Source organism: Magnolia sinica, chromosome 2 (genome assembly GCF_029962835.1).
Source record: "Magnolia sinica isolate HGM2019 chromosome 2, MsV1, whole genome shotgun sequence".
Lineage (NCBI taxonomy): Eukaryota > Viridiplantae > Streptophyta > Magnoliopsida > Magnoliales > Magnoliaceae > Magnolia > Magnolia sinica.
This window is the reverse complement of record NC_080574.1, coordinates 73,208,999-73,223,260: the sequence shown is the minus strand read 5'-3', so window position 1 is coordinate 73,223,260 and position 14,262 is coordinate 73,208,999. Positions and strand designations below refer to the sequence as shown.

The 14,262-nt window shown below is 39.3% G+C and overlaps 1 protein-coding gene across 1 annotated transcript in view; it reads left to right on the top strand.

The window, feature by feature from the left end:
- Positions 1–11,205, top strand: part of LOC131237194 (uncharacterized) — an 82,994-nt gene extending 71,789 nt beyond the window's left edge. The window contains exon 8 of the mRNA XM_058234863.1: positions 10,898–11,205. The gene's annotated coding sequence lies outside the window, so the exon portion shown is untranslated. The remainder of the gene's footprint in view (positions 1–10,897) is intronic.
- Positions 11,206–14,262: the final 3,057 nt, after the last annotated feature.

Below are 14,262 nucleotides of genomic sequence, written 5' to 3'. Positions count from 1 at the left end.
AGCCTAGGCATGATTCAGGTGGGTGATGCAGGACAATTAACCACTTGCTCTAAAAGCTCGAACTGCATGGGTTAGGTCCTCAATCAAACCTTGTTCGTGGGCCCCAAATCCATGGGTTCTGTCCCCTCGTAGGCCCCAAATCCATGGGTTCCGCCTCACACGGGCCTCAAATCCATGGGTTCCGCGGGCCACCCACCCTAAGTGCGCCCCTGAATCCCACAAGCCACCCCACTCGAGCCCGGTGTGAAAATGCCCCCACATTAATCACCTCCGGCGAGGAGTCTTGAACACAAGACCTCCCGCTCTGACATCAATTTGATACAGGACGATTAATCCCTTTATCTCATAGCCCGTGCCCCAAATCCATGGGTTAAATCCTCGGTCGAACCCTCTTCATGGGCCCCATATCCATGGGTTCCGTGGGCTGCCCACCCCGAGTGTGCCCCCTACATCCCACATGCCACCCCACTCGAGCCCAGTGTGATCCATGTGGGCGACATGGAAGCAAGCAATTGGGAAAGGGATGTTGACCATTGATTGTTTACAAAGTTCATTGTGATGATTATGTGAAATACACTCTAACCATCAGCTGCCTCGTGAAGAGTTACGCATGGGACCCAAAAATTTAGCCCATCCGTGATTTATGTGGGCCACGCCAAGTGAAGCAATTTGGATGGCAGGCGCCCCCTTGCACATCGTTTCCACTTATGTGGCTGATTTTTGGGCAACATAACGTGAGCTAATGCATCTGACAGTTGGAGTGGATTTCACATACACATCACAATGGGGCCCAGCTTGCACGTAAGTCCTCTCTCTCTCTCTCTCTCTCTCTCTCTCCACATACGCACACACATGCGTTTTACTATCCCTACCATTATGGGGATGTTAGCAATGTCCTCGAACCTTTTGAATGACACAAGAAACGTATAATCATCTATCGGGATGGTTCATTCAATAGTTCCAATTGGTGAAAGCCTTGGTGCAAAAATCACACCAATCGGATGATCCTAACCCTTTGAATGGGACCAATTTGTTACAACTGTCCATTATTTACGAGCAATACGGAGTGGGATCTATCTACTAGATGTTTCAAGATAATGATTTGAGCTATTTTGTTTTTGCTCAATCTTGGCCGTCTGTTTTCCATGATTTTGATCAAATGCATAGGATCATCCAATTGGGATGATTTTTACACATGGCTTGCTCCTAGTTATAGGAATGGATGAACGATTTAGAACAATGATGGGTTACCCACTTCAAAGGTTCAGTGAAGTGGGCGGTATATATATGCAGTGTTCGCAATCTCGATACTATCGGGCGGTATTATCGTTATCGCTGTCCAGCTACACGAAACCCGCACGAAACCACCCGGAAGTTTAAAAAAAGAGAAAAAATGATTTTATAGCGCGATATATCGTAGGATATCACCCCATTATGATCGATATCATGGATATCATCGATACCATCACTCATCATTGGATCTGTGGGGTTCGTAATTACCAAAAAATCATAAAAAGAATTTATTATTTTTTTTTTAAAGAGAGGAAAAGCTGGAGGGAGGATTTTAGTACCTGTAGACTCAGATTGCATGATCGGAGGTTGAATTTGATGGGCCACTCCATCAACAGTGGTAATTTCGATTTCCCTCTTTATTTTTTCTTTGAATCCAACGGAGATTTCGCATTGCAACGGAGATTTCGGCAAAGGGATTTCTGCAACTGAGATTTCGGCGAGAAATCGGGCGTATTGAAGACAAGAAATGAGATTTTTAGGGTTCGAAATCTCCGGAACCCTCTTCCCTATTTCGAAATGCGGCTTCCTCTGCTGAAATCCCTTTAGAAATCTGATTGCATACTGAGTTACTCGTACGCTTTAACATACTAATGAAAATCCGTGGGGCCCACTGTGAATGTATGTGGTTTATCCACGCCGTCCAACCGTTTTTACAGCTCATTTAAGGGGTTGATCCCAAATTTGAAGCATATCCAAAGCTGAAGGGGACCACACCATATGAAACGGTGGGAATAATGATTTCAACCGTTGAAAGCTTTCCAGGCCCCACAGTGATGTTTATTTGTCATCCAACCTGTTCATTAGATCACAGAAATAAGGATGAAGGGAAAACATAAATATAAGCTTGATCCAAAACTTCAGTACCCTCGGGAATTTTTCAATGGTATATGTTCAATTGACACTGTTTCCCGTGGTGCGGTCCATTTGAGCTTTAAATGTGCTTCAATTTTGGGATCAAGCCCAAAAATTATTTGCTAAAATGGATTGAAGGAGTGGATAAAATATATAAATCACGGTGGATCCCACGGTTTTTACTAAGTGCATAAAATAAAATGCACCCGTAAATGCACTTGGTGGATTGGTGCTACCTGAGAAACTAACTTATTGGGTGTTACGCTTACTGTAGGGACCACGTTGATGATATGTTGTAGATCCACTCCATCCGTTCGTTTTTATAACCCATTTTATGATGTCATCCCAAAAATCAAACACATTAAAATATCAGGTGGACCGCACCACATCAAACAGTGATTAATGAACACTTACCATTAAATGATATGGATTTGCTTAATTTTTCTGGTGTGGTCTACCCAAGATTTAAATCTGCTTAATTTTTGGAATAATATTCTTAAATTATATGAAAAATATATATGGACGGCCTGGATAAAATATATATACAGCAAGGTGGACCCCACGAGACTGGCTGATATACCACACAGGTTGTGTGGTGCGAAGACGAGTGCTGACGCTCCGAGTTATACAAATGATTCAAATGAGATCAAAGTTACATGGGCACATAATGATGTATTATTATATCCACTCCGTTCATCTATTTGGCGAGATCATTTTAGATCATGAGCCTAAAAATAAGTCATATCCAAAGCTCAAGTGGACCACACCACAAATAGCTGTGGGAACAATGATTCTCACCATTAAAATGTTTGTAGGACCCACCATAACATTTATTTTCCATTCAATCTGTTCAGAAGGCCACACATACCTGGATGAAGAGGAAAAAAAAATATCATATTGATCCAAAACTTTTCTTACCCCAAAATGGTTTCAATGGTAGACGTTCAATCCTCCACTATGTTTTGCAGTGTGGTCCACTGGATAATTGGATCTAACTTATTTTTCGGCTCAAGTGTTACGACTAGCTTGCCAAATGGATTGGCAGTTTGGATATAAAATATACCTCATGATGGGACCCACAAAACTTGTTGACATCAACACACCAAGGTGATGTGTGGTACACAAGCCGATCCACTTCCGCGGATTTCCTGGGAAAGCCTTTGGCAGGAAATTCACGCTGGAAACCTAGGTGGGCCCACCATAATGTTTGTAAGAAATCTACCCTGTCCATCCTTTTTGTGAGCTCATTTCAGGACTTGGGACCAAAAGTGAGCAAGTTCCAGGACTCGAGTGGGCTGCACTAAAGGAAAAGGTGGGTAGGGAAATTTCTACTGTTAAAACCTCCTTGGGTCGACGGTGTTGTTTAAATGCCATCCATACCGTTTATAATGTCATTCTTACTGAGATGAACTGAGAAGACAAATATTACTTGATTCAAAACTTCTATGGCCCCACGAATATTTCAATTGTGTACGTTCAATCTTCATGTTTTTAGCCCACTTGAGTATTTGATCGGCTCATTTTTGGTACCTTGTCCTAAAATGAGCTCACAAAATGAATGGGTAGGATGGATTTCTCACAAACATCATGGTGGGCCCTACCTAAGTTTCTAGCGCATGAAACGGTATAGGCCACAAAGTCCTTATTATTTATATGTATATTTATCCATTTTTATTTCTTTTGCTTTACAATAAATTGGTTGTGTTTTCATACATGTCTTCCATACATTTATAAATGTCATGCATTCAATTTAAATATAGCCGCATTAGTTCAATTAAACATCGCATAACTTAGGACCCTATACAAAGAAAATTTATTATGTGCACCTTTTTTTTTGAGATGTTATGATTTAAAAGTGTGTATTAAGGTCCTTTTTAACAATCCATGAAGTTTCATTGAAAAATTCAACCATTTTCCCAATGTTTCCCCATGTTTCCCAAAAAGTGCGATACATTATGTGATACAAACGATATATCCCGTGCGATGACCGATACGTATCTGTATCCCAAGGGTGCGATACATAGCGCGATACCGATATTTCGAACACTGTATTTATGTATATGTAGTGTTCGTAGTATTGATTTCATTACATGTATCTAGGGATACAAAAACATGCAATGATATTGGTACTATTATCACCAATACCCAAAAATATATTGCTGACTGAGGGTAACATTGGATCCTTACTCTTGCTCGGGTGGTAGACTCTCAGGAGTTTCAACACCTGGTAAGGGTTCAAGTATCCATAGGTGGTGAAATCCCACTACGGCATGAGTGTGTGCGTGTAAAGGAAAAAAAAAGAAAAAAAGGTAACATTGGGGGAAACATGGGGAAAATGGTGGAATTTTTCAATAAAACTTCAAGAGATGGTAAAATACACATATTTCCATATTTAGGAATCAAATAATTGCAAAAAAGATGCAAACATAATAAGTTTCTCTTTAATGAGGGGTCTAAAAGCATGTAGCGCTGACCTAGGGAAACATTAGAGAAACATGGGAAAATGGTGGAATTTTTCAATGATACTTTAGGAGATAATAAAATAGACATATTTGCAAATTTAAGAATCAAATAATAGAGAAAAAGATGCATATTTGCATATTTAGGAATCAAATAATAAGTTTCCTTTTAATAGGGGCCTAGAAGCATATATCGTTGACACAGGGAACCATTGGGTAAAATGATGGATCCATCCATCCTATTAGACCATCTCTTAAAGAATGAATGTCCAGCTCATAGCACAAGAGAATCTCCAGCTATGGTAAAATGTAATACTAGAGATAATGTAACTCCATCTTGGGACTATGTCCAGATTCATTGTACAATCTATACCTCCATTATATTTATGCACCCTTTGATACAACAAAAAAACATGTAGAAGAAATCGTTTTACAATTCATATTTTGTCATTGTATCAGAGCCACTGATCAGGGATATTTGAACCAAGGTATTCCGTATCAGTATCGGTGGGCGTTACGGTAACCACCGATACCGATAAGGATACGAGGGTGTAATGGCGATACAGGAGCGTAACGGCCCATAACAGTGCAAAAATATGGATTAAATATAGAATATTCTAAGCATTCCAAATATGCATTCATTTATAAATTGGAATATGTTTATGGTGATGTAACAGTCCACTCTTTGGTGAGAAGTTGTATCAGACAGGAACATGTTTATGGTGGTGTAACGGTCCACTCTTTAGTGAGAAGATGTATCGGACTATCTGATGAATTTATGAACCAGACAACCTGGATTTGCCCGCAAAACTCATATATTTAATTTTCTAACTATCTACTATCAATGATAGATATATTAGAATGAATGTAATATGAAAATATCTTACATGTGTAGGTGTTTGCAATTATTTTTTCATAATTCATAAAAAAATAAATATAAAATGACAATAACGATCTGTAAAATGAACATTAGCATGTTCTACTATGATTAACACATCATATGCTACCATTAAAAAATAATAATAATAATAAATAATTAGTAGTGTCTGATATACTCTCCTGCAACTTAATTAAGGATTACTTGATTGGTTGTTAGGGGAGCTATTTTAAATACAAGTTCGGCAGTGTCAAGTGTGTGCCTGACTGCTTACAATAATACTGCTGTGAGCTGTCTGCTGCAAATACTTACCTTAATACAAATATATACTTACAATCACAAGTAACCACCAAAATGAAAATTTGCCTTTTTGTGGTTGCTCGACCTCCACATTATCGTTATCGTCATCGTCATCATCAGGTTGAGGCTGTCCAATAGGTGGAGGTGCTGCATATCCATAATATCCAGTGCCAGAAGGAAATACTAAATCAACGAAACCAGAGGATGACTGATCCTGACTAGGCAACGACTCTGACCCCGAGTAAGGATTTCCACCAGTGCCCATCGAATAGCCATATTGGTGCCCGTACTCAGACTGTTGAGAATTTTGAGATTGAGAGTGTGTCTGTGATGAGTAACTTGGATTTGGATCTGGATATCTATAATCATATGGATATGGATCGGGAGGACTACTCCAACATGAATGTGATGGAACAGGCTCAGTATAACTATAATCATAATCCAATTAGCCATAAGAATATCCATCTAATAACCAGGACCATGAGCCTGCTGATGTTCCGGACCTCCCGGACCCGGTGCACCACTAGACCTACCCTCCTACTGTTGGCTGTATTGTGACTCAGTACACTCATAAGTCCGACCTCATATACTACCTTGTTGATGTTCATTGGCATCACGATTTGTAGACGGCTGTATGGTGTGCTGAGCAACACCAGAGTGCCAGCACTAGGGGGCAGGGGCGTCATCATCACCATCATCCGACACGGTCACGCTACCACTGCTCGTACTCTTTTGTTGATCTTGAGCCGTACTTGGCATAAAAGCTGCCCCTCTTACTGGGTCCAACACATCTGCACAACTCTCTTGTTGCGCTGTGTGTATTAGTGGGTCATCAATTTCTATTTCTTCACTATCCACTTCAATTTGCTTTTTCCCTGTTTCCAGCCAAGGTAGAAGTAGGTCATCCTCATCATAAATATTGTCCAAGTTTACTGGACAGTAGTCCGTGTCATCGGCGGTTGTAATACTTGTATAATGTCATCGCATTCTTAGCTTCATATTGTAGTGCATGAAGACAAGTCTATCCAATATCCTAGTCTGCAATTTGTTTCTATTCTTTGAATGAATAAGTGCAAAACAACAATTCTTTTCGCAGCTAGAAGAAGATGTTGTCTGGCTCAAAACTTTTATTGCAATTTTTTGGAGAGCCTTCATACTCTCTCCAAAATTCATCCACCACTCGGCTGGTTGCAACCTAGATACTACATGCTGTGCAAGAGTATCTCCAAAGCCACCCAGGCGATTTCCAAATGTATCTAATTCATTTAATGCTTTTATTTGCATATCTAAATCAGACTCTAATATCTTTATCACATTCTTTAGCCTGACACAAACTTCATTATCTGCAACAAATGATTGAGCATATCTGTACCTACGATTTAAGTAGTAACCTATTGCATGAAGATCGTGATGGAGTTGTCTTGTCCATCTCAATCATCCTCCAATAAGACTCTCAGCTTCTACAATCATATTGAATTGCCAACTTTGCCTTATCCATGGCATCGTAGAAGAAGCCCATGATAGGTGCTTTGTCGGTTTCAACAAGACGGAGTACCTTCATTAGTGGCTCCATCACCTTTAGGATTGACTTGACCCTCTTCTAATATTTATTGTCCCGTATTGTGTTCGCAACTTCAACTGGTGTCCCTGATGTCTTTTGCCCATATTTTGTGTTGAACCAATCTCGGGAAACGAACATCTCACTCAACTTTCCGCTATGTTGGTATAAACTCTCTAATGCTGTAAAGTTTGTTGCGAATCTAGTCGTCTCAGGCCTCAGTAACTCTCGTCCTTCCGTGAACTTCCTCATTATTGTAGCTACTTAATTATGGTTGTAAATAAACGTCGTCACTTCTCTCGCTCTTTCGACCATTTCCTTAACATTCTTCTTCTTCCCAATATCTTCCAATATAAGATCAATATAATGGGCAGCACATGGTGACCAAAAAAGATGTGGTCTCTTATTCATCAACTTATGTCCTACAAGTTTATATGATGCTTCATTATCTGTCACAATCTGCACTACATTCTCCTCTCCAATCTCATCCACAACTACCGTTACGCAGACATAATTGAGGGGGGGGTTCCCGTTTCGACCCCGTATCGCGTAACAGTCCGTTACCGTTACATATCGGCCGATATGTAACCGATTCCGAATTCCTTGATTTGAACTGTCCATCGTTGTTAGCAGATGACCATCAACTATCGTCCACCAATCATTAGCCCCAACCCCAACTCACCTCACCACCTATCAACCCCAACACCAAATCCCATTGGCACTCGAAACTGATTTTCAGCTCGACCTAAAACTCACCCAAACCGCAACCCACAGCCCCAAAACCTACCTCTTCTTCCATGACCGCCACCTGACACTGCGGCACCTTCTCCATGACCACCAATTGTCAGACTGTCAAACCACTGGAAGAAAACCATCTTGCAGCTGCACCATCCAAAACCCAAAACAGCAACATCTGTCTAACCAAAACCCACCATCTCGCAGCCGCTGTTTGCCATTACCACAACTCTCTAAGCCAGCATTGTAATCGTCCACAACCAGCACTGGAATCATCTTCTCTAGCACTGTAATCACTGATCCACTGCCATCGTAGCCCACCCCTCTGCCACTGCCTCAAAACCCATCTCTTGCACCACCAAATCCACCATCAACCCAACACCACCATTCTTTCCGGCCAACAATTAGGGTTGTTCTCACAGTTGTTGTTAGGTTTGGATGGCCCACCCAACAACTAAATGTACAAAATATGTCTTACACGTATATTCCCCAAGAAGAAGTTTACATGCAACAACTTCCTAGCTTCATGGATCCTTAATTTCCAAACCATGTGTGTCAACTACATAAATCCATCTATGAACTCAAACATGCCTCAAGAGCCTAGTTTAAAAGCTTCACCCTACCTACTGGAGTTGGGCTTCCATGGGTCCCAAGCTAATCCATCGCTCTTTATTTGTCAGGCTAATTCACACATCACACATCATAGTTTTATTGATCTATGTTGATGACATCATCATAACAGTCAGTGACTCATCTTCTATGACATCCCTAATCTCCGCATTGGGCAATTTATTTTCTATGAAGGATGTTGGCCCTCTCCATTACTTTCTTGGACTTGAATGGCATTCTCCTTTCATAAAGCAAGTATGATCTAGACCTCCTCACTTACACATCGATGCTTGGATCAAAACCATACTCCTCTCCACCCATCACTATACAGAAACTTGTGCAAGGAAATGTATCCCTCTTCATGATGTTACTGAATATCAACATATAGTCGAAGCACTCCGGTAACTCACCTAAACTCGACCACATCTCTATTTTGTTGTCAACCAAGTTTGCCAATTTATGCATCAACCAACCGAGGACCATATGACAGTAATAAAGCGTATTCTTCGATATATCAAATGCACTCTACTCTCACTTATGGTCTTTAAATTTCTTCCGTTGATCTTAAATTGCAAGTTTACTCAAATGTAGACTAGGCTGGAAGCCCTAATGACCGCAAATCAACAAGTGGTTTCTATGTTTATTTAGGACCCAACATCATTTCTTGGAGTTCCAAGAAACAACCAAATGTTGCATGCTCTAGGACGGAATCTGAGTATTGTCCCTTGCTCATATAGCTTCTGAGCTTTTTTGGATTCGAACACTGCTTATAGATCTTCATGTCTATCTTTCATCTCCCCCAACCATCTGGCGTGACAATATTAGTGCAATCTCACTAGCCTCCAACCCTATTTTTTACTCCCACACAAAACATATTGTGGTTGATTACCATTTCACTCATAAGAAAGTCATACGAAAAGATCTGGACATTCATTATATAGTCTCAAGATCAAATTGTTGATATCTTCCCAAAGGATCATCTTCATCATAATTTCAAGTCTTGTGAACCAAGCTGATCGTTCCATCCATTTGCCGGAGGGTATTAGACCATCTCCAAAAGAAGGAATGGCCGGCTCATAGCACGAGAATCTCCAACTATGATAAAATGTAATACTGGATAATGAAATTCCATCTTTGGACCATGTCCAAATTCATTGTACAACCTATATCTTCATTGTATTTATACACCCTTTGAAACAGAGAAAAACATATAGAAGAAATCATTTTACAATTCTTATTTTGTCACATCCATCCATGCATGCACATCCATATGTACAAACACACATGCATTATACATCCTTCTATGCATGCATGCATACATGCAATACATGCAATGACACACACATATACACACATGCATACATGCAATGACACATACACATATACACATGCATAATCCATCCGTCCATGCTTGCGCGCGCGCGCACACACACATAAATACATCTGCCCATCCAACCATCCATCAATCCATCCAACCATTGGTCCATCCATCCATCAATCCATCCCTCCGTGCATGCAAACATATACACACATACAAACACGCATTTCGTCATACAACCATGCACCCATAAAAATATTTTAAAATGGATTTATTTTTTGAATAAATAGATTGTGGTGATACCAATATGTTAGCAATATTACTGAAATATCACCGATACATTGGCAATACAAGTGACACCTGAAATTTACATAATCGAAAACATCGGCAATACATTAGTGATATTGATAATTTGACGATACTTGATGATATATCGCCGAAACCAGGAATTTCTGATAGTATCAGTGTTATTGGTCTTGTCGAGCTAGTGACACAATATTGGCGATATTATCAATAATATCACCGATTCTCAGAACATTATCTCTATGTGTACAAACACATGTACAAGTGCTAATGTCCCAAAGTTTTTACATTCCACATGGCATGTCTAGCCATCAATCTGGATGGTCCACCCTCATGGGCATGTTATAATGATGTCCCAAAAGCTTTTACTTTCCACATGGCATGTCGAGCGATCATTTAGGACACCCATTTAAGTTGTATTAGTAAGAGTAGTAGTTAAGCTTAGTTAATAGTGTTTAGTATAAAATGGACTTGTTTTGAGTTTCGGTGGGGTTTTGCTTGAGCCAATGAAATTCTTGATTGGTTTTTGCCTATTGGTTTCTCATTTCAGTAAATACATGATAAGAATGTGCTGTACATGATTTGAAAAACAGGTGATGGCAGAGGAGAAATTCAAACTTTGTGTCAATGCATACAAGTCTTTATGCAATGCTCTCACATCAGTGTAATTTGGCATTCTTCCTCTCCAGTGGAGCTTATTCATAGAGTGGGGTATCATTCAATTTCTTATTTAATCTCTTAATTTTGTTTGTTTCCCCTATTTCTTCGTCAATATAAGCTCAAGCTCGTTGAATTATATGTGGAGCTAGCATCTATTTATGGAAATTGGGGTTTTCATTTTCATTGTTAAATTTTAACAATGCACAATGTAATGTATTCTGAGTTCAAGTTATCTTTTTCATTTTTCCCCCCTTGGTATTATTAGATATTGGCATGGACTGTCAGTGTATCTCCCTTTGTTTCTGAAAGACTGTCATTTTCCTTGTGATCAAGTGATGGCACAGTTGGGCCCGGCTTTTGTGATCCTATCCATTCTTCTGATGAGCCCCATCTTGGATGGCATGTCCCGATATCTAGCCTGTCAGTGATCCTAGCTGTCTGATTGATGGTTTGCAAATGAACCACTGCAGCTAATTGCCCCCATTTTGATGGAAAAAGACGGGGCATATCAGAGGATTTGGTTCATCAAAAGATTGAGCCATGTACAGTATAATTGCAATAATCAACTTCCTTTATTGAATGTTTTGAAGTCCCTCTTATTAAAATTGCTTTCAGGTGCCCTCTTTATCTTTTAAAAAACACAAGATTTATGGAAAGGAGATAGTTGATATTAACGTCTGTGACTACCTTCTAAGATCCCACACAGTTTATATTTTTCAGTGCATTGATTTCTATTCTAGCTAGTTTGATGGTTTCCTAAATCCCATAACTAGCGACTACCTTTATGATGCCACTATTTTTTTTTTCTCTCTTTAATCAATCAAACGAGGAATATTTCCATGTGCTGATAAAAGCGCACATAACACAATAACAGGTGCCAAATGGGCCTGAAGGCTCTCTTCAAAATCAAGTTATTATGTATATAGAAGTTTTAGGCAGATTTTACACTCTTGTTTCTCATGTAGTGTTGTCATATGCAACTGCATAAGCAATTATATGGTTGCATGTACCATTTTGAACCAGTGAATCACATGTGATGGTGGCTTATATAGTTATTTCGCCGTTGGGGTTTTTGCAGTCGCATAGAGAAGTATGCAATAGTTATATGGTTGTACCATTGCATCCACAGTATGAGATATCATAAGCTCCTAATGATTAGATATCTAGTCATTGGGATTTTTATTTTCTGCTTTTTTGCTTCATTTTACTTTCTGTCAATATATAGGCAATCCCATCCACCTATTTTCACAACGCTATTACTCTCTCTCTCTCTCTCTCTCTCTCTCACTCTAATTATCCCATCTCTGGATCTCTTTAGTTTCTTAGCTCTTTTACTCTCTCACTCCATTACTCTTTATTTTCTTTGAAAACGACATGAATAAAATTTCTTTATATATATATATATATATATATATATATATATATAACAATTGTGCTACACTTAATAGTATTTTTGTATAATATTTCATTTTATTCTTTTCAAAAAATTAATGTTTGGGAGGTTGTGAGATGGCATATAATATAATATGATTATGCCATCACATAAGCGTACAGCCCTCTTGGGTCAGCGCTGGATTAATTATGCCATTGGACAATATTGTTCTTATGGTGGGGCCTACTAAAGTATTGGATAAGTGTGGTGTTCGAGATGAAAGTCCACCATGGAGTGGTGGCACACGTGACAGACGGGGTGGATCTCATCCACGTGAAGTCAAAAGTCATACACCCCAACTACTGGTGGTCATGCAAGCGATTTTTTTTGTTACACCAATGGCGTGATCCTAGCTCACTTTTCTAGCGTGGAACTGCCCATCTCCTTGATGCTGTCAAATAGTTTCGATAAAATTATCCAATTAATATTATGTTCATTTAGCTTCCCATCCCAATGAGGGCCCAACAGAGATGGACGGTCCTGATCAACATGCTCATATGTGCAAGTTGGACAATTCCATGCACCCTCCAGCATGAGATTAGGCCTCATTTAAAAATAGAGAAATTTACGACTGTACGACCCATTTATGGCCCATTTACGAGACCAAGCCCACCTCATTTTTCCTTGCAAGAGTAAGCCCCATCTGTTCGGACGCCTTCCCAAAGGTCGAAAATGCCCCTGCTTTTTTCCTTCAAGCAGATCGGCCGCTGCTCGAAGACGAGCGCTGACGCTCCTCGAACTCCGAGTTTACGAACGGTTCAAAAGAGATCAACGTTACATGGGCCCCGCAGTTATGTATTTATTATATCCACAACGTTCATCCATATTTTGAGATAATTTCGGAGCATTATCCAAAAAAAAAAAAAAGTCATATCCAAAGATCAACTGGACCACACCACAAAGAGCAGCAGAAAACTGATTTTCACCGTTGAAACTTTTGTAGGGCCCACCATAACATTTATTTTCCATCCAATCTATTCATAAGGTCACAAAGACCTGGATGAAGAGGAAAAACAAATTTCGTAATGATCCAACACTTCCGTGACCCCTAAAAGGGTTTCAACGGTAGACGTTCAATCCTCCCCTTTTACAGTGTGGTCCACTTGATTGCTAAATATGTCTTATTTTTCTTTTCAAGACTTATTACGAGTTCGCCAAATAGATGGACGGTTTGGATATGTCACATACCTCATAAAAGGACCCACAAAGGCGGTGGGGATTACAACAGGGACAAAAAGAAGAAGCCTGAAATCTATGGCCACGGATTATAACCATAGCCATAATCGCTGCCCATGCTTTTTCGATATGCCCTTGCTATGTATCGAAGGTCTTTCTATTAATCGAAAAAGGTCCAGAACTGTCTAGCGACTTTGCATAAAAAATCCTGCAATTTTCGATACATATCGAAGTGTATTTGATATTATCGACGATATAGCTACGGATTATAGCCGTATCCATAATTGCAGTCCGTAAAAGTCTATGCAATTTTTAAATTTTTTTTTTTTTAAATTTTAAATTTTTAATTTTTTACATGGAGAACTTTATTCTACCTACAATTTTCTCTAATACATATTTATATATAAGCATAAAAAAAAAAATTTCTCTTTTTTTTTTTCATTTCTTTCTTTATTCATTTAACAAGAATATCTTCTAAACCAAAATTAGTTACTTGATGTACCCTATATGATTTTGGGGTAGGAGAAGCTACTTAGCCAACTAACCTAGTTATTTTCCAAGATTCCATCAGGTCGATGGTCGAAAATCCATTTCATTCACTTTGCTGTTAATTTCAATCGGTTCACGGTCAATTTCACTCATTTCATTTACTTCACAGTCATTTTCATGCATTTCACGGTCAATCTCGGC